Genomic DNA, 26,415 nt, shown 5'->3' on the forward strand with positions numbered 1-26,415 from the left:
TAATAGTGTGTTGTAGAAGACATGTACAAAACCTATGGAGGACAAAGGCAGATTTAATCTCATGTCACGTGACTCCTGATGATGTCATTATGACGACTGTGTCCAAGGACCCTCTCTACATGATTGACTACGAGTGTGCACAGATATTGAATCTGTCCGATTGACCAGTCTCGAAGACTGGCTGTGTAAAATGTGTACAAAATATATGGGGAAAATTAAACATTCAAAAATCAATAAAAAATGAGGTGATGACGTCATCGCGACTCCATAATCTCGGCATCATTATTGCATAAAGGTCTTTGTTCGCTGTTACTTTGATGACTATTAAGAATCGCCAAGTTTCAAAAATGGTGGCATGAAAATGTGTACAAAGTAAATGGGATAAAAATCCCAATGCAGAAAAACTACACTTTCAAGTCACATGATTTGCGTTTGAACTGAAACATTTTTATGAAATATTACTTGACATTGTGACTTTTGAGTATATTTCAAATTAAACGAAGAGGGAGAACACACCGTTTATATTTCGTTCTTATAGTAATCCTCAGCCGAAGTCTGGAGTTGGACTACTCACTAATTCATATCAATAAACGTGTACGAGTACGAAAACGAGTACAAAATCTACGGAGGAAAACTGCAGCTTCAGTCTCATGTCCCGAGACCCATGATGATGCCATTGTGACAGTTTTGTTCTGGGACCCTCTCTTTATGGTGGACTACGAGTGTACACTAATATGAATTCAATCAACCAGTCTCGAAGTCTGGCTGTTGGAAAACATGTACAAAACCTAAGGGAAAAATTTAATATTCAAAAATCAGTTTTAAAAATCACATGATGACCTCACCATGACGTCATAAATTTTGGACTTCTTTTGTATCGACGTCCTTGTTGGCTGTAACTTTGATAACTAGTGACGACCGCCAAATTACAAAATTAGTGCCATAAAAAGGTGTACAAAGTCAATGCACTGAAATAGATATTTAAAAAATCAGTAATAAATCACTTGATGACGTCATTGTTCGTGTAATAAGAAACCATCAAACAAAAGTACGACAAAAAGCTTCAGTTTAATTAACGGAAACCCCATATTTTACAGAGGAACAATGGATAAGAGATTACAGCTTTTAAAGTAAAAATCATAATGAAATTTCCTAATCCCTACTTGTTGAAGAAGTGATGTTGATCAGCATTAAGTAATTGGCTTTTAAACACTTTTCTTTTTCATATATGGATATTTATGCGCCATTAAGAGACATGGTTTTACAGGCTTACTACCTTGTGTCATGAGCAGATCTTTTTTGTTTGTCCTTTTGAGCTTTCCTTTTCAAGAATTCTGTTCTCTCTATTTTGGTGTGTATCTTTGCTTTTTCGCAAGTTGTGGAAAAGGTCTTGTTTTTGTTCTTTTTTTCAAAGCTGTTTCGGCAAGAGCCAGAACAGCTTTTGATTTCGTTAATATATATATATTTTAGCTGTTTTGGCAAGGGCCGGAAAAGCTTTTGTTTTCGTTAATTTTTTTTTTCTTTTGCGGCTTTTTCGCAATTTTTGCGAGAAAGCCTTTTGAATCTTCAAGATTTTGGGGGGACTTTTCCTGCAATTTTTCGAAAAAACCTTTGGAATCTTCAAGATTTTGGGGGGCTTTTTCGCAATTTTGCGAAAAAATCCTTTGGAATCCTCATGATATTTTTTTCTGGGGGGGTTCTTCTTCTTTTTGGGCCCAAAGCCCATAGACTTTGCACACGTTTTTTTCTGTGCAGGACTTTTGCAATTAATCTTTGTCGCACTGAATTCAATGTTGGCATAGACATAGTCATTATTGCATAGATGTATGCCGAAACATGACGTCACGATGACGTCATCAAGTGATTTAATATAAATCCATATCCATAAATTTATAAAAATCCATATAAAATCAACCGGGGCCTCCAGCAACATTCTGTTTGCAGCAAGTGGCAGGATAAAATGTGGTCTTGAATTCATCTCGTGTGAGTCATATCACGTGACCCTTCCTTCCGGTCGAAACCGGAAGTGGTCTATTGTTTAAAAATGGTAAAAGGTATCAAGTTGTTTTCAACTGTGTTAGTCTTCAGGGTATTGTATTCTTCAAATCATCTACTGATGACATCACCAAATTATCGGGCACCCTCTAGCGACAGGTTAAAAATTCCTAAAAAATGAATTTTGAATAGATGTCTGTGGCGAAGTTTGTCCGTTAAGATTGGGGCTGATGACGTCATCAGACCTGAAGTTACAATACAAACAGTTTATTCTTCAAAATTCGGTAAAAAGTCAATTGTAACAGATATAAGCGTGAATTGTGCATGAGATTACAGGTAAAACATTGGAGTCAGCTGCATGAAGTGCATAACTGGTGGACTTTTTCACACACGTGAAGCGACAAATCACCCTTACAATATAAATAACTCGGAAATCCCATTTCGCATGCTCTGTATAAAGCTGCAACGTAGACGGCGCAGAGTGCGTAGGGCATATACTAAGGACTTGGCAAAATGCCGGCTACGTGCTGCAGAGAGAAGATCGCATTAGATGGAACGCCAAAAAGAACAAATGTTTAAAAATCTAATATGTGCCTTTTCTGCGGTAAGTATAATGTTTTGTATTATATATTGTATTGTACATGTCTTATCGGTAGTTAGGAAGGGAAGGTTTAGAAACGGAAATTGACTTCACGTTTCAGGCCTCAACCAATTTTGACTCTCAACATAACCGTCCGTGCTTTTTATTGCTCCATGGTGCATGTATCGACCATTTGCGCGGTCTCACGTACAGGGATTTGATCGGGACGATATTTTCGACGGGCCCGTGTGTTCAGGACCTCTTGGGACTTCCCGGACCCGAAATTACACCAAATGAGTTCTGAATGGATTTTGCTTGATCAGAGGATTCCAAAGGTAATCCTGTAAAAGCTGAACTGAAACCAAATTCATGCACCGGCACAAGAAATTGCAGGAGTTGACACCTTATAATAGGCATGCATGATCGCAATGATCGTTAGCAAGGGTGCACAGAGCCAGCAGCTACACGTAGTGCGGCGGGCAGCTGGGTTTAGAAACTGGATGGATCATGGATGAAGTGCTGCCGGAACTGGGTCTGGTAGGCAAAAGTATACGTATTAAAAACATTCTCAATTGCAAGTTTTTGTCTGCACTTTCTGTGCTAAGTCTGGACAGATGTTAGGGCAAGAGAGCTCACTCAAATTAGCTCTGAATTTGCATTGACATACATGATGTAACCCGAGAAACTTGAACTCTACAATGGGCCTTTTTATAATTTCAATATGCTCACCTTAGCTTATGTCCAAATGACGAATGATGAAAAGGCGATTAACAGTGGTTATGTAAGTCCTACACGTTCAGCACAATGCAATGATCAACTTGCACATATTCATTTTATTCAAAGGCATCTCAAATCAGGATAGAACATGTACACGCACATGTACATGTGCAAGTTTTACAATTGCACTGAACATAGACATCAAAATGACTAGAGGCCCTCACAGCGCATACCGTCTTTTATAACTATGCTCCCAAGAACAAACCATATCATTACGGGTTGACGGTACATGTGTAAATATCCAAAAATTCCAAATCGAATGTAGACCTAGGGTTATTTATACATGTCAATGTAGCGTAAGCTGATTACATGGAATAGATGAATTTCCTTATTTTGCTTCTTGTGTATACATGTACATGTAGGTGTCCTTTGTACTACTGCTGGAGTGAAAGCTACAGATAAATCTGGTCTCCATGTTAGTTCCAAGCATTGGAATTCAACGTAACTATAGTTACATGTAGATGTCAGAGGCACGGATACCAACAATAAAGGAAGCTCCTTTAGAACAAAGCAAGGGAATTAACAGGTGATGGTGAAAAGGCCTACTGTTGCATTGACATACAGACAAATTCCCAGTTCTGATTAATGCAGTCATGAATTAAAGTTTGTGTGTACAATGTATGTGCATGTGGGGGGTACATACTGTACATGTGCCGCCATCATAAATGGCTCCCCCATCGAAATCCATGTGCATGGTCCTCCGCTGTAACATTCATTTCCCAATGAACCCCCCATTTAGAACGCAAGATTATTTGTTAATGAATACATTTATGCTGTATTTGAGTTCGAGTTCTGATACAATTTTTCTCATGCATCAACACATAAACTGATCCACCTGTAATAAATGTTTTCCTTTTGCGATGATACACATGTTCATCAGCACAGACATGAGGCCTGTCTTCACACATTTTGATGTCCCCGGTACAATTGAAGAGCAGTTGAAGCAGGAGTGATCCTGAGAAGGATAAGAACAGCTTCGTCAATCTATTCGTAGCAAGACTGCAACCTACAGGAAGTGAGATTTACTTGTATGTGTACATGTAACCACCACTAATTAATTGAAAGACAACTGCAAAAATTGTTCGTACTCGTTTCCGAAGAATACTGGAAAGTTTTTAGCATTCAAAAAATCCCAATGTTTTCAATTGGTCCCCATGTCGTTAGAAATCTTTGGAAATCTTCTGAACAGAAAAGAAGTTTGCAGTTTATATGGTACACTTCAGAAAATACCCTCAAACATAATGGCAGTTTTTCCTTCATTTTTTCACAACACTTAATGTGCATATTTCATTGTTCCCTTAAAACAAAAAACCACATTATAACAGGTTCACGGTGTTTGATTATTCACGTGTTGATATCAGGTGAATATTTCAATTTCCTTATTTTTTCTTGTGTGTAGGCACCCCTGATGCTGCTGCTGAAGTAAAGGCCACATGTTTGCAATTCAACGTCACTGCTGTTACATGTAAATCAGATGCACGGCTATAAACGCTAAAGGAAGCTTCAGTACAACCAAGCAAGGAAATTCACAGGTAATGGTGAAAAGGCCTACCTACTGACATACAAACAGATTGCCAGTTCTGATTAATGCGGTCATGAAGCAAAGAGGAGGGGGACCCATGCATGTACCAATGCAAATCACTCATTGATCAACATCGTGTGTCCAGATCCCCACTGTAACCATTGAGGAATAAGAACGAGTTCCTACTCATAGCCAAGTGATATCAAAAGTGTTGAAAGTTCTTACACCTTTTTTCCATGCAGAGACATGTAACTGACACACAATGAATTAATATTTTCCTTTTTTCTAGATGACACCGAAGAATGTTTACCAGCACATACACAAAGGAAGTCTTTCAACATGTAGGTGTTGTCGATGGAAATGCAATTTGTACCAAGACTGTTCTACATAAGGACTTCATCAAAATAACATGATCGTCTACAAAAACTGCAACCACTAGGACATGAGATAGGTACATGTGTACATGTCCCCGGCATATTTTGTTCAAGATTTCTGCAGAAAATGTGAACACAGGTTTTGGAGTATTATGCAAAGTTTCAATGGTCACAAGTTGCTGATATCTTAAAACTGCTCCCATGTTTCTTAAGTATATAGTGCATAAAAAAGTCTACTGGTATTTATATAATGTACACTAGTGAAATGCCCTAATGCAGTTTTTCTCTTTTCTTTTATAAATATTGAGGACACTTTAACATTCTTTAACATAACTTTAACAAGACCGCTTTCAGTGTTCAATATTTTGAGTATGCATGGTATTTCTTAACATACGCTTAAATTCCACAATCTGAGTATGTGCTGCTGTCCACTCGCAAATACAGTTGTTTAAGTAATCATTTGTCCAGTTACTGTCATTAGGAAATAAGACATACTTTTGAAAGAATTGTGTGAAATTGCTGTTTGCATTATTTTTCTTCCGTCTTTGAAATCGACGTCTCTTAGTCTGTGTATACCAATGGCCCTGATAGTCCCATGTCCTGTGGTGTTGAGATGATTTTACAGCGTCACGGTTATAAAGCCGTACACCCTATTGCAGAGAATCCTCCCGGCAATCAAACCCCTTACGAGAAAACTAAAGTGCGCCCTCACTTGATGCTATTCCACGTTTTGTATTACCTGGCTGATAATTTTCCTACGTTCGATCATATTTTCGCCAGGGATGAGGCAAGAAAGTATGCAGTGAATTGAATTTAGCATTAGCATTTGAAATAACTATTCATTGTTCGTTGCCCATTTTTCTTTAAAGCAGGCGAGGGAAATATTGTGTTTGTCTGTGAGATCCCTAACAACGTCATCTTATTCTAAACAGATATTGAAAGGATGTTGATTTTTGGTCTTGCGTACAAATGAAACAACTGAAAGTACTAGGTTTGTGAAGTCTGTTGTCATTAGCCCTATACACGTATCTCTTGAACAACAAATGCACATATTCCATCGGAATGTAATTTCGCAGATAATTAGAAAAAAAGAAATGTTATAGAAGTAGTATGCGCAGGAGAGTTCAAGATCAACCCCCCTTTTCACCCTTTTCCCCAAACCCTCGATGACCTCATCGACCCTTAGCCCCGTACCTCATCGACCTTTTTCAAAAACCCTCAAAAACACCAACTCACTAAAAGCACTTTTCATTTTCCTTAAAAAAACCCTCCTATACCTTATCGACGGTTTTCACCCTTTTTAAAACTGGGGGTTAAAAAAACAGAAAGAACCTCTCACTCCTATTTACAGACCAACTCCCCCGGGACTTCCCCCATTTCCCATGACTCCCGGACCAACTCCCCGGGACTTCCCCCGTTACTTGGGACTTCCCTACTTCTCGGAAAACCTTGCTCTCTCCTGAAGCTTTGGGAAAAAATGAAATAAAATTTTAAAACCTCTATATAAATAGAAACATGAAAACAGAGATGATAAAAGCAAAAAAACGAACGTCAACTGTCACTATTGCAAAAACACAATCCAGTCTCTCTACGTAATAGATGCTTGGGATTCCAATCATTGTTTAAATTCTATTCATATCGACCGATGTACCGAATGCGTAGATTGCAAATACTGTACCAATTGCATAGACTGTCTAGATTGCACCAACTGGGAAAATTGTGAAAATAGTGAATGTTGCTCATATTCTACAAATTGTAAACAATGCGCAAATTGTGAAAGATTTCGTGACTGTTCTAACTGTGAACTTTCATCGGTTGTGACGGCACCAACTGTTGTACAAACTGCATCGCTTGTGTTGATTGTAAGTATTGTGACCAATACGACAATTCAGATTCGTGCACAAAGTGCGTAAATTCTCACGAATGTGAAAGCTGTGTCAATTGTAAAGAATGTACCGTTTGTTTTAATTCCGATACGTGCGAGCGCTGTGACAACTGTACCGAATGTAAACTCTGTATCGATTGTGACCAATGTAACAAGATGTCGGCAAGCTTTTGAATTTGCCCAGAGGTAGACTCGTTTCAAACGTTATTTACAAGGGGAAGATAAACACAAATCCATTTGAGGAACTTTGGATACACTGCCGATAAATAAATAATCACTTAATGACTTCAACGGGCTACCTTCGCACGGATTGTGTACCATGTCAGACCCAAGCGAAGGCACAAAGTCACTTGTAAACTATCAAATAAAGAGTTTACATTTTTCGTTGAGAAACGAGCGGGGAGAAATCATCAACAGTAAAGACGGCACAATTTTACTCGAGCTAGACATTTTTCAAACGCCTCGAGCTAGACATTTTTTAAAACGCCTCGAGTTACAAATTTTTTTAAAAGGCATGATTATAAAACGCATACTGTAAAAAGATGACAGCAAACGTCCAGCCGAAGATATGCCCTACGTTACATTACTAAGCAGATCATCAAAAGCCAATGAAGCGACAGAAACTAAAATTTAAGATCAAACGAATACTTACCGCGCTCAATTACGTGGAATACGGAGTCGAAGCAATAGGCGCCACTTCAGCCGCTATAGGCATTTCCGCTATTTTGGGGGGTTATTACCGGGCCCGTCGGACTAGTGATGGAAGGTCTCGCTATCGGAGCATTTGACGTACGCGATGTTAAAGTACGCCAGTCGCAGGATGGTCCACAAAACTAAAAAACACGATAAAATCAGATCGCTTGCAGACGCCAAGTTAAACACCATAGACGAGTACCCCTCACACGCGATCGGAGACGGTGACGTGTCTCAAGAAGAATTTGTCTTGATTTTGTCTGAACTTAAGAAGTTTAATGAAATGAAGGAAATGATTCGGTCAAATACGACTACCAGTTGCAAGAAAATAAAATAACCAGTAAAGAAGAATTTGATCGACAGATCAAGGAAAAAGCAGAAGCGCTCGCCAACGAAAGGGCAGCCGAGTTTTAAAAAGACCTTATGAAAAACAAAATGGCGAAGAACTTCAACAAAATATGTCCAGTACGTACAGGACCAACCACCCGCTTACCAAGAAGTAGAGCCCACCGCGCCTCCTCTTTAAAATCTTTTGTAAAACTGGTTTTTTTGAGTCAGTTTCTTTTTGGAACAGTTTCTTTTAAATCAGTCTATTATAAAGTAAAAATTGGAGTCAACTTTAATCGGTTGTCAATCCTAGTCAATAAAGATTATTACTTCTCCGCCGTGTTTCCCAATTTAACTGCAGTGTATGTACCACCGAGAGTGAAAACAGACGACGCCGTTAACACAACCGACCCTATGTATTTTCACCAAAACCAATTTAATTTCACGGTCTATTGCGCTACAACAGCATGTGGGGTAGGTTTCGATCTACTGTCTGATTCAAACCCGTACGTGTCTGCTTTATTTAACTTCCACGTATATTACACGGTGGAAAAGATCTTTTACGACTGCATAATACCCATCCTGAGCGACAACATCTTCCACACGCTGCACAACAACTATCAAATGGGTTGGGAACCGCTTACTGTTACGACGATACAGGGGCTCAGGCTACGTACCGGTCTCGGGTAAAATCTATGACGCCCACTATTTACACGTAATAAACGACAAATACATGGGCTCTACCTACATGGGCTTCGGTTGGGCTAAATCGCCCAAAGGATCGGGTCACGCGAGTACCTATACGGTAACTTGGGTCGAGCAGTCCTACTCAGTTAAATTGGCCTGGTACGACTTTATCTCGAAAAAAGTAAACTTACAGACGTGGCGTCATAAAGGTGAAGGAGTCGATCAGGGCTTACGTATACGCGTTGTTAGGAGCTCCAGCCCAGACAAAAACCAGTGTTTAAGCCTCTGGCACCGGACTAGACGCCCAACAACAATTTATAACCATCGTGGAGTCTTTAATAAATTCAAAGCAAAGTATAGACCAGTTTCAGGGTTCTTTGCACTACGCCAAAATGCCTAAAAACTTCGTAGTGGCTCCCGGTTTGTACTTGGTACCCTCGACATGGATCTACGCATCGGTACGTTTGAAGGATACAACAACAATTTGCAAATCGCGACAGCTGGAATGCAGACGGGTTATGTGCCAAATTTAAACTCGAGCGTTGTTCCTCCGGCCTCCAATTTTACAAAACAGGATTTTACAGAGCCGGAACCTATACCCCCTTTACGCATAACCAAAGCCGACTCAAGAAAAGAAACCGTTGGACGTTCACAACGAAGAAAAACTGTCGTCAACCGTTGGAGCTATTGCCGTTGGTGGATTCGGTTTTATGCTGTACGAAGTATTAACCAAAAAAATAAAAGGCAAAGTATTAACTTAACCAAAAAGTAAAAGGCATGAAAAAACTCCTCCCGGTCGTTTATTACCGAGAGGGTTTAATTTATTTTGGCCTAAAATTGATCCGTTAAGTCAAACCTTCTGAACCGACCTACATCTTCTGCACATAAGTCAAAATCAAAACACCCACGCCTACAAACAACGTCCAAACGTTACTAGCAATCCAACCGACTGCCTTACTCGCCACATTGAATAGCCAACTAAGTGTACTACCAATTACTCCGGGCAAAGCCCAAAGCGCTTTCAACCCCAGTTTCTTCAACACGTTCGCCAAGTTCCACAATTGCCGTTTGATCCAATCGGTTATGCCTCCTTTTGATGGTGGTTTAGGTTCTGGTGTAGGAGGTTCTGGGCTAGGCGTACCAACCGCTCTCACAGACGCCACTATGCTCGATACGATGGTACTCACGGCCAAAATAAAAGCCATCAAGATACTCACGATCGTTACACCTTGTTCTCTAAACAACACCCGATCTTTTCGCGTAAAGTTAAATCACGGTTTCTTTGATGCGATTGATCTGACTTCGAAACTGATTGCTGTTTCTTTTAATAACTTCTAACCTACCTCGCCTTTCCACTTCTGAATCGTTCAACTGTTTTTGAAGTTCTGCACGTTCTCCTTCCAAAGCTGCTTCTTCTAACTCGCTCTTAACCTCTTGAATCTTTGCTTCCAACTGATCCTATTTACCCAGGTTTAAAATCAGCTCTACTTTGACCGTCTGTAAAGCTTCATCTAGGGCTAGCAGCTCTCTGTCATCTAGCCCTTCTATCGGGGGTTCTTGATCACGAGTGAGGTCTTCTACGATTTCACTGACTTGGTCGGCGTCTTGAGGGAGTGCTTGTGTCTTGGCAGTTTCAGGGCGAATTTCTGAAAGTTGACTGGCTATTTCTTGGACTTGTTGTTTTGTTTACCGGTAACGTAGTCACGGAAACCTAAGACGCGTCTTATGAAATCCACCTTTGTTTTACTTTGGATGGTATTTAGTTAAAGAAAGTTATTGCTGTTGTGTTCTCGAGTCAAAAGAATTTCTTTGCCTTCAAACATGACATAGAGACGATCTTTACTATCGAGATTAAAGATGTTTGGATCCCTAATTAACGGTTCATTCCCAGTTTCTTCTTGAATTACGTCATAAAGCCATTCATTTTCTCTTCGATTAATGCCATTCTTAAATCTGACGTGTGTTGTACTTGACCCTCTGTAAACTTCGTTTGTTGTCTTACTAAATCAGGGTTATTGTCTGATATCAAGTCTTGTTCTGTTTGTTCTTCTTGTTCGGCTTGTAGGTCTTCTTGTTTTTCTAAATCATTCATTTCAATGCCATCATCAAATCCTCCGCGTTCTGCCATTTTACTTTAACTTTTCACATTTTACTTTATACTAGACTTATTTAAAAAGAGCCCGGTTTAAAAAAGATTTCAAAAAGAAACTAGTTTTTAACAGTGGTCTAGACCGGGACTTTTTAACTGGTAGGAAAACTAATCTTGTTGGCATCCCGTTTACGTCGATCGATTTTGCGTTACTCATCTTATTATATACCGTTTTTAAAATTATGGTTTAAAACTACTCCACGTCTAAAACTTCTTGTGCGGGTGCTGTTGCTGTTTTAGAAGTTTCTTGGACCGGTTGTAAGGTATCTAACCTTGAGGTGGGTGCTGTCGCTTGAGCAACAGGCTTCTTTCTCAAAAATAAAACTAAAGCAATTGTCCAGACTACCAAACCATCTATAATCCAGTTTCTGTTTTCTGTGTAAAGGTTTTTCAAGTAAAACTTACTGTCTGACTTTACCTTGGGTTCTGACTGCGATTTATTTGCATTTTGGCGAGCTGTTGTTTCATCTTCTTGTTATGTTCCGCCAGGCGTTTACCTTGTTCGACTCGTTTAGGATTTTTAATTTTAATTACTGTTTGGACTTGGCTGGGGCAGGGCTTTTGACTGGACTGTTGGCTGGGGTTGGTGCTGTCGCTTGAGCAGTAGGCTTCTCTTCCGTTGACATCTTCTTTTGTATTAGACGGATATTTATTGATGATCAGATGTTTCGTCGTAATCAACGTTGCAACTAGTGGTGGTAGGTACGTGCCGTACTTGTAACAAACTTCACTGAGTAGGTGACACATACTTTGACTGATGATGGGGTCGTTGTTTAAATCTTTAGTCAGATCTTCTTCAGATTTCAAATCCACGTTGAAGCCTAGGAATTCGACTGGGGTTGCAATGCCCAAGAGTCGCGCGTAAGACTTAAAACCGATTACCCAGAGTTTTTACGATTTCTTTGCCGAAGCGTACTTCGTACAAGTTAAACAGCTTCTCCTGTTCTGCCGGGACGGGGTTAGAGCCTCGATGTCTTTCATAGTGTACTCCTTGCCCAAATATTTCCTCGACTCACTTGAGGCCACTACTGAGCAGAGACTGTCTTTGACGTTGGCTTTGGGTTCGGCGGTTTGTGTAGATTCGCTTTTTGCCGCTAGGATACTTTTGATGTCGTCCATTCTAATACCTACGTTTTAAACTTGTTAAGCGTTTGCTTGACGCGTAAGTACTCGTAGGTGTAATTGGTCAGGTTAACTGCAATAATAGTTCCATAGCTACTTGTATGGAGTGTAACATATGTTCTTTAATTAAACCAAACCAAACAAAAATGCTACAGTCGAGCTTATTAGCCCAACTGTAGCATTTAAAAACAAATCTTTAACAAACGAGAAGTAATTTATTCTGTCTCATCAGTTAATTTAGGTTTGTTTTGGTTTGTTTTGCCTGTCAGACTTCCTCTTGCTTTTAATGTGACCTATAGAGTTGTCTAATTACTCAATCATACAAAAATCAGATTTAACTTCTAAAAATTGCAGTTTAACTTAACAATTGTCGTAATAACAAACTCCATGATCTTCGATTACACCACGGAAGAAATCAGTGTCTATAAACCGTTCAGGATCGAATCTGTTGTACTTCTTGTCGTTGTGGCGGCAATTGTAAATCCATCCGCGAATTGTAGCTTTTATGGGGTTTCTGCACAATTTGCAATTGTTTCTTATGTGCACAAACGCTAGAACCGTCACATTCTATACATGGATGCTTCTGCCGACCATGGGGGCAATGATGTTTGTTCAGGTTCTCTCTTCTTTCGTCGATACATTGGTTACAGCCGAGATTAATGTCACCAGTTGATCTTACTCTAAAATCAGAAAGATCTTTCTGTTTCTTACAGATGTTACAGACTTTTGTTTTCATTCTCTTTTTAATATATACATATATGTAATTATTTTCTCATTTTTATTCACAACAAAGAATAAGAAACCGGTGGCTCGTCATTAACACCAGCCTACTAAACTTCACGTCTCGCGAATGCATTTTAATCGATTCCCTTTCACAGTCGGGCACAACATCATTCTCGTCCAAGCACTGGTCAAAACTGTTTCGATCCTTACAATGAAACATCGCTACCCAAGCCGTGTTCTCTCTAAATTCTTTAAAAACCGGGTTGTACTTCTGCGTCAACAGCCAACATGAATGCATGTAATGTCTGCCACCAAAAGCCGTTTTACTCAAGGCACAAGTGTTGCTTCCGTTGGACTTTTTATGATATTTGATAAACTGATCAGACGCGCAATCGTCCACGATAAACAACGTATTCACACCACCGAAAGCTTTTTTGTAAAGCTGAAACGCTTCGTCGAGGTCTAACTTATCTCGATCCAAATCACATAGATATACATTTTCGTCTGTATATATCCACAACCGGTCCAAGTAAGTCTTATTTTTAAATAGGGTTGGATAGATGATAACTATAGCTTCGTATGTAAATCGGTACTGGGTTTCTAATAGATTCAAGATCCACTGGGTTTTATCGTCACCTGTTTTACCTACGATTAGAGCTCATACTTTTTACTTAAACTGGATTTAGTAAATCAAACTTTAACTAGATTTAATAAACCAAACTTTTAACTTTAACTAGATTTAAAAACCAAACTTAATAAACAAAACTCTTAAAGTTGCTGTCTTCCAAAGTAAACTGCGCGTCCATTACCAAAAACACGTACACTATCAACGGCCCGGCAGTTTCTGCCTCGCGTTCCATTTGGATCGATATGTCTCCTCCACCACCCAACGGATGACCGGACTCGTGAGCCGAGTTGTCGTCAGAACTTCTGAAATCTAACCAGAGGCCGTACTTGTCTTTCAGGTAGCTAGCCATGTCAACGCCTGTCAAGTTTAAATCTTTCACAATGGCTCTACCAGTTCCGTGTCCGAATCCCCGAAACACTTGGAAACTTTGGAAAAGTGTTGGTATTCAAACAGCCCCCGCGAGTACAGCTGATTCAGCTTACTTTCGACCGTTACGACAGTTTTTATCATGTGTGGATTGTAAAATCTTTGCGGGTTCTTTACAGTAGGATTTTTGAACAAAATAAACATGCCTTTCAAGCTTTTAATCGTCTGATCTATACACAACGTGTCTGACTTGTTAAATGCCTGCTTCTTCCACGAGTGAATCCGATCGAATAAGTAGTACACGGGGCCTTTGTGATTTTTCCTCAAACTTTGTGCTAAATCGCGATTGGTTACGGTCTGGTATTCTAACGTTAGGTCTGAAATGCTGTACTCTGCGGCGGTGTCTGTACTTTAAACCACCTTGTCGTGTAAATTAAAAGTCGGTTGATGTGTCAGAAGTTCTTTCAAACCCAAGGGGTAAAATGGCCCGTGATCGGTCAGTATAGGCATATCCAATTGAATAGCGTTTCTGTTTTTATACACGTCAGCGATCGCTTTGTCTCTGCCTTCATTTAAAGCTTCGTTTTTGTCAACTGCTCCCAACTGCAACTTTGCCGCGTTCTCGCGTTCCAACACAAAGTAAGTAATGTTTTTAGTCTGTGTCAGGGGTAGCCAATTGTCTTTGAAGTTGTGGAATACGTCCACGGGCTTTTAACTCTGAAACTAGGTTCCTTACCACGGTGTTATACACGGTTCGATTGTTGTCTGATGCCCCGTCTAGATCCAACTTGAAAGCCAGTTTCGCGGTACTGGGCACAACAACGTCGTCAGATCCCAACGCAGGATACTTGACGCTTAGCGTATGACCGGCTGCTATGGTGCTCTGGTTGTGTGACGTGGTGACTTCACGTCTTTCACCCTCAATAGCTCGTGGAACTTTTAGCCTGCGGCTTGGGTTCTGTTTTTTAGTGTATTGGCTCGTCATGTTTTATAATAGACTGTTTTTAATTAAAAATCTTAAACATGAAAGACAGTGCAATCAACGACACACCGACTTCATATTTAATCAATTGATTTCTCTTGCGAAATGTTTCAAATTCCATTTCTGCAAGCACCTGTCGAATCTCTAAAAGCATGTCCCCTTGGTGACCTACGTCGGCTCGCATATCGCCAAGCATAGATTCGATGTTTGTTTGATCGGCACTGATGTCGGCTAATATATCTTTAACTTCTTGATCCGTGTTTTAAAATATATATTTTAAAATGGCGAGTGATGGTTGGAGGAGCTATAATAAACGCGTTGGCTTTCACGGGCTCCAATTTTTTATTCAACAGCTTATCTAAAAATAGGGTAGACGAGGAACGTAAACGACATGACCTTGCGTTGGAACAAGTAGCACAAGCGAAACAAGACTGGGAAACTCAGGGTTGAACGAGCGCATGAGGCAGGAAAGTGCGAGTCAACAGACATTTGTAAACGTGGACGAACCGTTGCGAGCTTACTCAGAACTGACGTTGTTGCCGTTGCCTCCGGAGCCAAAGTTGACCGATTTCTACGTGCCTTCGGAAGATCAAAAAGTTAGAGAATTGGTGTGAATTCTGGGAGGGACTGCGTTGGTCGGTATTTTGGCGTATCGGTTTAGATAAGTTTAGTTGGGTTTAGTTAACTTTATTTTTAAACAGTTTCAAAACTATGGATTAATCAAAGGATAAATCAAAGGACAAAGTAAAGGACAAAGAATTTTCTAAATTGTTTTGCAGCCCACAGGGCTACTGGAAAGGGGAAAGGGCTGTTGACCACTTGCATCAAAAGACGAGTGCAGACAAGTCAGTTATTAGAAAGGGCTAAAAAAAAAAGCCATCTGGCAAATCTATCTACCTGCCCCTGATTACGTACCCAGGCCGACAATGTTGCAATCGGAATCTGTCATACCAAATGAGGTGCATCAAATGGGATCAAGTAAATCGTAAAACTTTTAAATATGCTTTGACCGTAGTAGACGTGGGATCGAGATTTAAAGAGGCCGATCCTTTGACGAGTAAAATGGCCGAACAAACGTCAGAGGCCGTTAAACAGATTTACAAAAGGTCGCCTTTGATTTTGCCTAAATTTGTCATGGTGGATGCGGGATCAGAATTTAAAGGCGAGCTGAAAAAGTTGTTTACCTAATATAATGTTCGGCTTAACCGAACATCGGCCGAGCGTTTATTTGGCCATCAATACGCACAAGAAATGTTAAACGTCGGTACGAGAAATGTAGAATGGGTAAAGCGCCTTCCCAAAGTAATAAAATCGCTCAATGAAGAAAAGACTAGGCCACGCGAAACAAGCACCAAGCGCACCATCCCAAAAAGAAGAGAAATTGCCCTCAGATGCAATTGTTAGGTACCTACTAGTATATTACGCAGGTGGGCAAGAAGGTGGCACCGTTACAAGGGCAACCGGTCCCGTCTGGTCTGTGGACGTTTAGCAAATCGAGAATCGCACGAGTCAGTTTAAATAGGTCAATGGCAAAAGGTAAAAACGGGGCCTCGTTTTGTTAAAGAAGTGCTTCAAGTGGTACCAGAAGACACTGAGTTACCTCCTAAGGGGTAGGTAAAGGTGTTGGGGTAGGCAAAGGTGTTACGATCTTATCGTTTCCTATCGCCAAGTTTAACAACTTTAAGTTTAGTTGCCTTAAAAACCAAATTTAGAGTTTCTTCCTTGTTTTTGCAATCGGAGGAATAGACCCATTTGTAAATGAGTGAGTCTCGTAGTTCTCTCGGTTTTATGTTTTCTAAGGCGTGTAAGCTTTCACAGGGTAAGGCTTGTAAGTTTGCACAGGGTAAGGCTTGCCTAGCGAGCTCCAGGTCAGTTGCTTTAAACCCCTTTCTAATCGATTTATAATTTCCGTAAGCTAAAGTGCCCACGCCGTTTTGTAACAGGTAACGTTTTATGTCGAAGGGTGACAGGTACAGTTTATTTTGCGTGGTGATGAATGATGTTTGTCTGATCTGAACAATTGCTGCTTTAAAAAAGTGTTGTAACCGTTCAGATAAGCACCTTTTCTAAGCCTCGTGTGACAATTGTTTTTGAGTTACTACTTTAGTAAATCGCCTTTTTTCAAATTCTGTTCTTCCGTTAAAATCGTGTATATTTTTGGCCGTATGCAAATGGCTTCCGATGTCACTTAACCACCAAATTCATCTTTCGTGTTGCCGATTACGTTTGTTTTTCGAATCGTAAAGCTTGTGGGTGGGCGGATCCGAAAATCAAATCCAATAACTCACGCTTTTTACATAGGTACCTGTGTAAATCATCGGTTTGAATCTGAACGAGCAGGCTATCTGTATCAGTGTACAAAAGGCAAACGTCCGAGCCGAAGACCGCTTTCAACGTGTTGTAGTAGAAGTCGTACATTAAAGTTTTGGATAGATCTAACACGCTTACGCTGCAGTAAATGAGCTTATTCAACTTTGTTTTTATGCAATACATTTCGACAAATCCGAGATTGCACTCTTTGAACAGCGTAGTCGTTTTATAGTGTGGTTTAGAAGCCAAGCGTTTGTACCAATCGGCGTCTTGTAGGTCTCTAAGCAGGTGCCCGGTGATGCGGTCTCTTACATTCTCCGTCGTTTGGCCAAATACCGAATTATTCATTAACTTACAAAAGTCTTTCTCGAAAGCAGATTTGGCTAATCTACTCAATTCGGTACATCGGTCGATATGAATAGAATTTAAACAATGATTGGCATCACAAGCATCTATCACGTAGAGAGACTCAGATTGTGTTTTTGCAAAAGTGACAATTGACATTGTTCTTTGGTTTATCATCTCTGTTTTCATGTATCTATTTATATAGGGGTTTTAAAATTTTATTCCATTTTTTCTCAAAGCTTCAAGGGGAGAGCGAGGTTTTCCGAGAAGTAGGGAAGTCAATTAATTCGGGAAGTCCCGGGGGGAGTTGGTCTGTAACTAGGGGTGAGCGGTTCTTTTTGCTTTTTCAAACCTGGTTTTAAAAAGGGTGAAAACCGCCGAGGAGGTAAAGGAGGGTTTTTTACGAAAATGAAAAGTGCTTTTAAAGAGTTGGTGTTTTTGAGGGTTTTTAAAAAGGGTCGATAAGGTATGGGGGTAAGAGTCGATGAGGTCATGGAGGGTTTAGGGAAAAGGGTGAAAAGGGGGGTTGATCTCGAACTCTCCTGCGCATACTACGATTGACGAACATTGAACTCGTGATGATCTCATGGTCATAAGGTGAAAATTCGTACATGTACATGTATTGCATTCTGGAAGTGCTACATCTCCTGAAATACATGTCTGATCAGGTTGAAACTTTTAAGATACATGTATCTCATAGATCTAGATGTGTGATAGATGAAAATTGATCCCATGTGATGACGACGTAGTTAGTTGAAAAGTCACATATGACATTAAAGGTGCATCCTTTACAGCCCAATATTTCCTAAAGTAAACATTTCCAGCGGGCTGAGGGTGAAATTTTCCAGATACATTTATCTTTAAGGGATGTGTGACAGACAAAAATTGACCTCATGGGATAATGACATCATTAGATGACAGGTCACGTGATATCAAATATGCATCATTTAAATTTCTATATCTCCTTGAAATACATGTCTGAGCGGGTTGAAACTTTGCAGATATCTGTAAGGGGGTGTGTAATAGACAAAACTGGACCTCATGGGTTGATGACGTCATCAGTTGACAAATTGACATAACAAGGGGTCGTTCTACACACCACTTTTGGTCCTTTCTTTGGGCCAATTTACTTCAAACCCGGCACATTGTCACACTACCACCCAAAGATGTATGCCGAATCATGGCGTCGACATGACGTAATCACCTGATTTATAATAGAATTTTGAATATTTAAGTTTCCCCTTATGTTTTGTACACGTTTTTCAACTGCCAGAATGAGAATGGCATGCTCTTTGGCCACTCCACAAAATGAAACTTGGTCCAAGCAAAGACCATGCAGCATATGTGGCCATATAGGAATGACATCGGTCTGGCATCATAATTGGATTTATTTTGTAATTTTGAGGATTTAATTTCTCCCATCGACTGTGTACACATTTTGAAACCCATTGACTTTGTACATACATAGAAGTGCCATTTTGCCCAAGCGTTTGCGGATGTCCATAAGTTGCTCGATCAGCTGACCTGCGCAATCGGTCTATAGCCCCACGATGTGAGCGTTGTCGCACTGTCCTATTGCTTGAAGACCTAGCTAAATTTGGCTAGAAGGTTGTGAAAAAATCATGCAAAATATATCGAGGGGAATGAACTCTGAGATTTCATATTTCAGGCTTCAACCAATTTTGATTCTCAAAATAAATCATCCGTGCTTGTTTTATTCCTCCATGGTGCATGTATCGACCTTTGTGCGGTCTCGTGTCAACACATGGACTTGATCGGGACGATATTTTCGACGGGCCCATGTGATTTCTTAGGACCTCTTGGGACTTCCCGGACCTGAAATTTCATCAATTGAGTTCTTAATGGATTTTGCTTGATCAGAGGATTCAAAGGTAATCCCATAAAATCTGAACTGAAACCAAATTCATGCACCGGCACAAGAAATTGCAGGAGTTGATACCTAATAGGCATGATCACAATGATCGTTCGCTAATAAGGGTGCACAGAGCCTAACAGTCACACGTAGTGCGGCGGGCAGCTGGGTTTAGAAGCTGGATGGATGGAGTGCTGGAACTGGGTCTGGAAGGTAAAGGTATACGTATTACAAAACAGTCTCAATTGCAAGTTTTAGTCTGCACTTTCTGTGCTAAGTCTTGACAGTGATGTTAGGGGGAGAGAGCTCACTCAAATTAGCTCTGAATTCGCACTGACATACACTGTACATGACATATCCCGAGAAACTTGTACGCTGCAAATGGCCTTTTTTAACATTTTGGTATGCTCACCTTAGCTTATGTCCAAATGATGAAAGATGAATAAGGCGATTTACAGTGATTATGTAAGTCCTACATATTAAGCACAATCCAGTGATCAACTTGCTCATATTCATTAACTGCCTCCTGTGTACATATTATTCAATGGTTTTAGAATGATGGAGTTTATTCAAAGGCATGTCAAATCAGGATCCATGAGCACATATATGCAATACATGTACGTACTGTACATGTACATGTGCAAGTTTTACAATTGCGCTGAATGTAGAAATTGAACTGACTAAAGTCCTTCACCATAGTGCATACCGTATTTTATAACTATCTCCCGAGGACAAACCATATTACGGGTTTATGGTACATGTGTAAATATCCAAAAATGTGTGAAATTCCAAATCGAATGTAGACCTATGGTTATTTCTACATGTCAATGTAGCGTAAGCTGATTACATGGAATAGTTGAATTTCCTTATTTTGCTTCTTGTGTATACATGTACATGTAGGTGTCCTTTGTACTACTGCTGGAGTGAAAGTTACAGATAAATCTGGTCTCCATGTTAGTTCCAAGCACCAACGATAAAGGAAGCTGCTGTAGAACAAAGCAAGGAAATTAACAGGTGATGGTGAAAATACCTACTGTTGGATTGACATACAGACAGATTGCCAGTTCTGATTAATGCAGTCATTAATTAAAGTTTGTGTGTACAATGTATGTGCGTGTGGGGGGGATACATCCATGTACCACCATCATAAATGGTTCCCCCATCGACATCCATGCGCATGATACTCCACTTTAACATTCAGGTCCCCACGAACCCCCCATTTAGTGAGAAAATAAGGTTGCTATGCCAATGAATACATGTGCACATGAACGCTGTATTTGAGTTAAAGTTCTGATACAATTTTTCTCATGCATCAACGCATGAACTGCTGCACCTGTAATGAATGTTTTCCTTTTTGCAATGATACACATGTTTATCAGCACAGACATGAGGGTGGTCTTCACACATTTTCAATGTCCTCGGTACAATTGAAGAGCACTCTAAGCAGGACTGATCCTGAGAAGGATGAGAACAGCTTCATGAAACTACTCGTAGCAAGACTGCAACCAACAGGAAGTAATATTTACTTGCATGTGTACATTTAACAGCTAACATTTATTGAAAGACAACTACAGAAATTGTTCAAACTGGTTTCAGAAGAATAGTGCATTATCAGCCTCTAAAAGATCCCAAAGTTTTCAATTGGCCCCCAAGTCATTTGAAGTCTCTGCAAATCTTCAGAACAGAAAGGACTCTTGGCAGTTTTTGTATGATACACTTCAGAAAAAGTGTGCCCCGAAAAATGAAGGCAGATTTTTCCTTCATCTTGTCAAAACACTCCAAGTGCATACTTTGTTGTTATTCCCCCAAAACAAAACCATGTTATTACTGGTTCATGGTTTTTTATGATTTACTTGTTGATATAAGCTGAATGTTTCAATTTCCTTATTTGTTTCTTGTATATAGGCATCCTTCATGCTGCTACTGAAGTGAAAGCCACAGATCTCAATGTTAGGAATTTAACGTCTCTGCAGTTACATGTAGATCAGATGCACAGCCACCCTTGATAAGCTGCTGTAGGCCTACAACGAAGTAAAGAAATTCACAGGTAATGGTGAAAAGGCCTACCTACTGACATACAAACAGATTGCCAGTTCTGATTAATGCGGTCATGAAGCAAAGAGAGGAGGGGGACCCATGCATGTACCAATGCAAATCACTCATTGATCAACATCCATGTGTCCAGTCCCCCACTGTAACCATGGAGGAATAAGAACGAGTTCCTACTCATAGCCAAGTGATATCAAAAGTGTTGAAAGTTCCTACACCTTTTTTTCCATGCATCAACATGTAACTGACACACAATGAATTAATATTTTCCTTTTTCTTAGATGACACCGAAGAATGTTTACCAGCACATACACGAAGGAAGTCTTTCAACATGTAGGTGTTGTTGATGAAAAGGCAATTCGTACTAAGACTGTTTTACAGAAGGACATCATCAAAATAACATGATCATCTACAAAAAATGCAGCCACTAAGACATATGAGATACATGAGATGTATTTGTACATTTCCCTTGCATATTTCGTTCAAGATTTCTGCAGTAAATGTGAACACAGGTTTCGGAACATTATACAAAGTTTCAACGGTCACAAGTTGCTGATACATGTATTTTAAAACTGCTCCCAGTTTTGTTAAGTATCTAGAGCATAAAAATTTTTCCGGTATTTATATAATATACAAAAGTGAAATGCCCTAATGCAGTTTTTCTCTTTTCTTTTTTAAATATTAACATTCTTTAACATAACTTTAACAAGACCGCTTTCAGTGTTCAATATTTTGAGTATACATGGTATTTCTTAACATACGCTTAAATTCCACAATCTGAGTTTGTGCTGCTGTGCACTCGCAGATACAGTTGTTAAAAGTAAACATTTGTCCGGTTACTGTCGGGAGAAAATAAGATGTACTTTTGAAAGAATTGTGTGAAATTAAAGTTTGCATTATTTTTCTTCCGTCTTTGAAATCGACTTTTCTTCGTTTGTGTATACCGATGGCCCTAACAGTCCCATATCTTCTGGTGTTAAGATGATTTTACATCGTCACGGTTATAAAGTCGTACACCCTATTACAGAGAATCCTCCCGGCAATCAAACCCCTTACGAGAAAACTGAAGTGCGCCCTCACTTTATGCTATTCCACATTTTGTATTACCTGACTGATGATTTCCCTACGTTCGATCATATTTTCGCCAGGGATGAGGCAAGAAAGTACCCAGTGAATTGCATTAAACATTTGGTTTTGAAATAACTATTCATTGTTAGTTGCCCATTTTTCTTTAAAGTAGGTAAACGAAATATTGTGTTTGTCTCTGAGATCCCTATCAAGGTCATCTTATTCTAAACGGATATTGAAGGGATGTTGATTTTTGGTCTTGCGTTCAAACGAAACTGAAACTGAAAGTCTAATAACAGGTTTGTGAAGTCTGTTGTCAGTAGCCCTATACACGTATCTCCTGAACAACAAATGCACATATTCCATTGGGGTGAAATTTTGCAGATAATTAGAAAAGAGAAATGTTATTGACGAACCTCATGATGATCTCATGATCGTCAGGTGACATTTCACGTGACATTAATACATGAATATGTATTGCATTCATTGAGGTGCTATATCTCATGAAATACATTAAGTATGCATCATTTCAATCTCTACATCTTTTGAAATACATGTCCGAGCGGGTTGAAACTTTGTAGATATCTGTAAGGGGGTGTGACAGACGAAACTGGACCTCATTGGTTGGCGACATCATCACATAACAAGTCACATGACATCAAATATGTATCATTTAAAGCTCTATATCCCTTGAAGTACATGTCCATGCCAGGTTGAAACTAGATACAGGTTGAAACTAGATATCTCTAAGGTGGTGTGTAATAGACCAAAATTGACCTCCCGGGATAATGACGTCATCAGTTGACAAGTCACATGACATTAAAAGTGCATTCTTTTTCTTCTGCTCAAAGCCCCTTTGTTTGGTGCACGCTTTTTCTACGCACCACTTTATTTATTTTGCAACTTCATATCTTCATCAAACTTATGCAGAGTTGGTCCTAGAAGCATGACGTCATGATGACGTCATCAAGTGACTTATTATTCATTTCTACACTTTTGTTTTAGCCCATTGACTTTGTACACGCTTTAAAGGCAAAATTTGGGTTGCTTCGCGATCCTCGATCGTCATCAAAGTTACAGCCGGTGAAGATCATTATTCAAAATCATTTTCTATTTTATGACGTTACGGTGACGTCATTGCCTTATTCTATAATGATTTTGTAATACTTTAGTTTTCCTTATATGTTTTGTACACGTTTCTCTACTTATCACAAGTGAACGAGTAGCCCTTTTCTTCGGACGAAAGGACAAAAGAGAAGTTAGCTACTTTACGCACTGTTTTTTGACTGAAAATATGCCTTAGCGTGCGAATATGAAGTAATATTTCATAAAAATTGTTCAGTTTAAGCTTAAATCGCGCGACACGAACTTAAGGGAGCAGCATTTCTGCAAACGAGTTGAAGGTCCCTTGACTTTGTACACGTTTTCGAATCACAATTTTGGTAATTTTGCAATGTTTGATTATTGACAAAGTGGTAGCCAACAAAAACCCTGATGCAAGATTTATTGAAAATGAACGACGTCATGATGACTTCATCACCTTATTTTAGATTGATTTTTGAATATTTAAGTTTTCCCCGTAAGTTTTGTACAGTTTTTTTGACTAGGCGTGAAACATGTAAACTTCAAAGCCTTTTATCTCCTGAAGGACATGTCCTATCTGGTTGAAATTTTGCAGACAACTAGAAAAAGATAAGTGTTACAGACAAATACAGGCCTCCTGTGCTGATGACGCCATCAGGATACCAGTCACATGACATTAAAGGTGCCCTTTTTAAGGCCTAATATCTCCTAACGCACATGTCCGATCGGGTTGAAATCTTACAGATATCTCAGAAGGGAAGTGCTTTAGACAAAAAATGACCTGATGTGATTATGGCGTCATCTTATGAGGAGTCATGTGACATTAAGATTGCGCTTTTCAAAGCACTATGTCTCGTGAAGTACATATGTCCCATTGGGATAAAATATTGCAGATATCTAAAAAAGGGTGCTTTAGACGAAAAAAAAGACCAGATGTGATGATGACGTCATCTTGTTACAGGTCACCTGACATTAAAGTTGCACTCGTCAAAGCACTATATCTCGTGAAGTACATGTCCGTTTGAGATGAAACCTTGCAGATTACTTAGAAGGGCAGTGCTTTAAACATTGACCAGATGTGATGATGACATCATCTTTTGACAAGTCAGGTGACATTAAGGATGCACTCTTTAAACCACGGATTTTTTAAAATTAATCTTAAACAATTCTTTCAAAACCTCAAAATAAGAAAAAGCCGTGTGTTTTTTCCCTCGAACAAACGCACACACTTCTAGTTGGCTATTTTGCAAAAATGGCATTTTTTGTTTTTTGTTTTTTTCGGCTTTTTCGCAATTTTGCGAAAAAGCCTTTGGAATATTCAGGATTTTTTTAGGGGGGTTCTTCTTTTTTTTGGTCCCAAAGCCCATAGACTTTGCACACGTTATTTCTGTGCAGGACTTTCGCCATTAATCTATGTCGCACAGCATTCAAAGTTGTCATAGACATAGTCACGATGACGTCATCAAGTGATTTATTATTGATTTTTTCAGCCCATTTACGTTGTACACGTTTTCGAGGCACTATTTCGGTACTTTAGTAATCGTTGATCGTCGTCAAATTTACAGCATACACTGACTATAAAACGAAGATACTACTGAAATATTCACGTCACGATGACGTCATTAAGTGATTTATTATTAAATATTAGATAATCCGTTAAATTTATAAAAATCCATATAAAATCAACCGTGGCCTCCCGCAACATTCTGTTTGCAGTAAGTGCCAGGGTAAAATGTGGTCTTGAATTCATCTCGTGTGGGTCATATCACGTGGCCCTTCCTTCCGGTCGAAACCAGTAGTGGTCTATTGTTTAAAAATGGTAATAGGTATCAAGTTATTTTCAACGGTGTTAGTCTGTCGGGGTGTTGTATTCTTCAAATCATCTACTGATGACATCACCTAATTATCGAGCGCTCTCTAGCGACAGGTTACAAATTCCTAAAATGAATTTTTGAATAGATGTCTGTGGCAAAGTTTGTTTGAATTGCCTGAAAATTTATTTAGATGATCATCTTTTACCTGTCAACACGTGTGTGAAGTTTGGTGCTGATGACGTCATCACACCGGAAGTTACAATAAGAACCTCTTTTATGCTATAAAATTCGGTAAAAAATCAACCGTTAGAGAGATGACAGCTAAAACATTGGAGTCAGCTGCATGAAGTGCATAACTGGTGTACTTTTTCACACACATGAAGTGCCGCCGAGAAAAAAAACCCTTAAAATATAAATTGCCAACTCGAAAATCCCATTTCGGTACTGCGTTTGTGTATTGGACGCCCAATATCTGCCTGCAACATAGACGGCGCAGAGTGCGCAGGGCATATACTCGGGACTTGGCAGGATGCCGACCACGTGCTGCCGAGAGCAGATCACACTGTATAGAACGCCAAAAGAGACAAATGTTTAAAATATCTAATCTGTGCCTTTTCCACGGTGAGTATAATGTTTTGTATTGTATATTGTATTCTACATGTCTTATTGGTTTGACACCTAGCAGGTAGTTAGGAAGGGAATGTTTACAAACGGAAATTGACCTCACGTAATGACAATGCCATCAGCAGACGAGTCACGTGACATTAAAGGTGCACAATTTAAAGTACTATATCTCCTTAAGTGTATATTCACTTTGTCGAAAATTAACAGGAATTTAGAAAGGTAAGTGTTTTAGACAAAACAGACCACCTCATGTGATGATGACGTCATCAGAGGATCATGTCACGTGACATTAAAGATCCACTTCTCCAAGTGCTTTATCTCTTGAAGTCATTATCCGATTGGGTTAAAACCCCTGTGATATCTTGGAAGGGAAATGCTGTAGGCAAATATTGACCTCGAATGTCTCACGTGACATTAAAGGTGACTATTTAAAACTCAA

At 39.5% G+C, this 26,415-nt stretch overlaps 1 protein-coding gene and 1 long non-coding RNA gene across 11 annotated transcripts in view; both read left to right on the forward strand.

The window, feature by feature from the left end:
* Positions 1-26,415, forward strand: part of LOC110989484 (D(3) dopamine receptor-like) — a 63,730-nt gene that overhangs the window by 21,767 nt on the left and 15,548 nt on the right. The window contains exons 1-6 of one of the 8 annotated variants that reach the window (XR_002599627.2): positions 2,312-2,599; positions 2,789-3,112; positions 3,715-3,878; positions 4,233-4,367; positions 4,752-4,884; positions 5,164-5,754. The exons of 1 other annotated variant lie outside the window; for it this stretch is intronic. The gene's annotated coding sequence lies outside the window, so the exon portion shown is untranslated. 6 more of the 8 variants (XR_002599630.2, XR_002599625.2, XR_002599628.2 and 3 more) reach the window with 6 other exon arrangements.
* LOC110989485 (uncharacterized) lies at positions 18,004-22,291 on the forward strand. 3 transcript variants are annotated; one of them, XR_015427462.1, is made up of 5 exons: positions 18,004-19,557; positions 20,239-20,352; positions 20,718-20,853; positions 21,244-21,385; positions 21,669-22,291. It is a non-coding gene; the product is annotated as an uncharacterized LOC110989485 (long non-coding RNA). The 3 variants fall into 3 exon arrangements; XR_002599632.2 differs by having other exon boundaries at positions 18,005-19,551; positions 20,723-20,853; XR_002599631.2 differs by having other exon boundaries at positions 18,006-19,551.

The sequence above is a fragment of the Acanthaster planci genome, linkage group LG13 (genome assembly GCF_054643075.1).
Source record: "Acanthaster planci isolate LZ-2023a linkage group LG13, COTS_SCS, whole genome shotgun sequence".
NCBI lineage: Eukaryota > Metazoa > Echinodermata > Asteroidea > Valvatida > Acanthasteridae > Acanthaster > Acanthaster planci.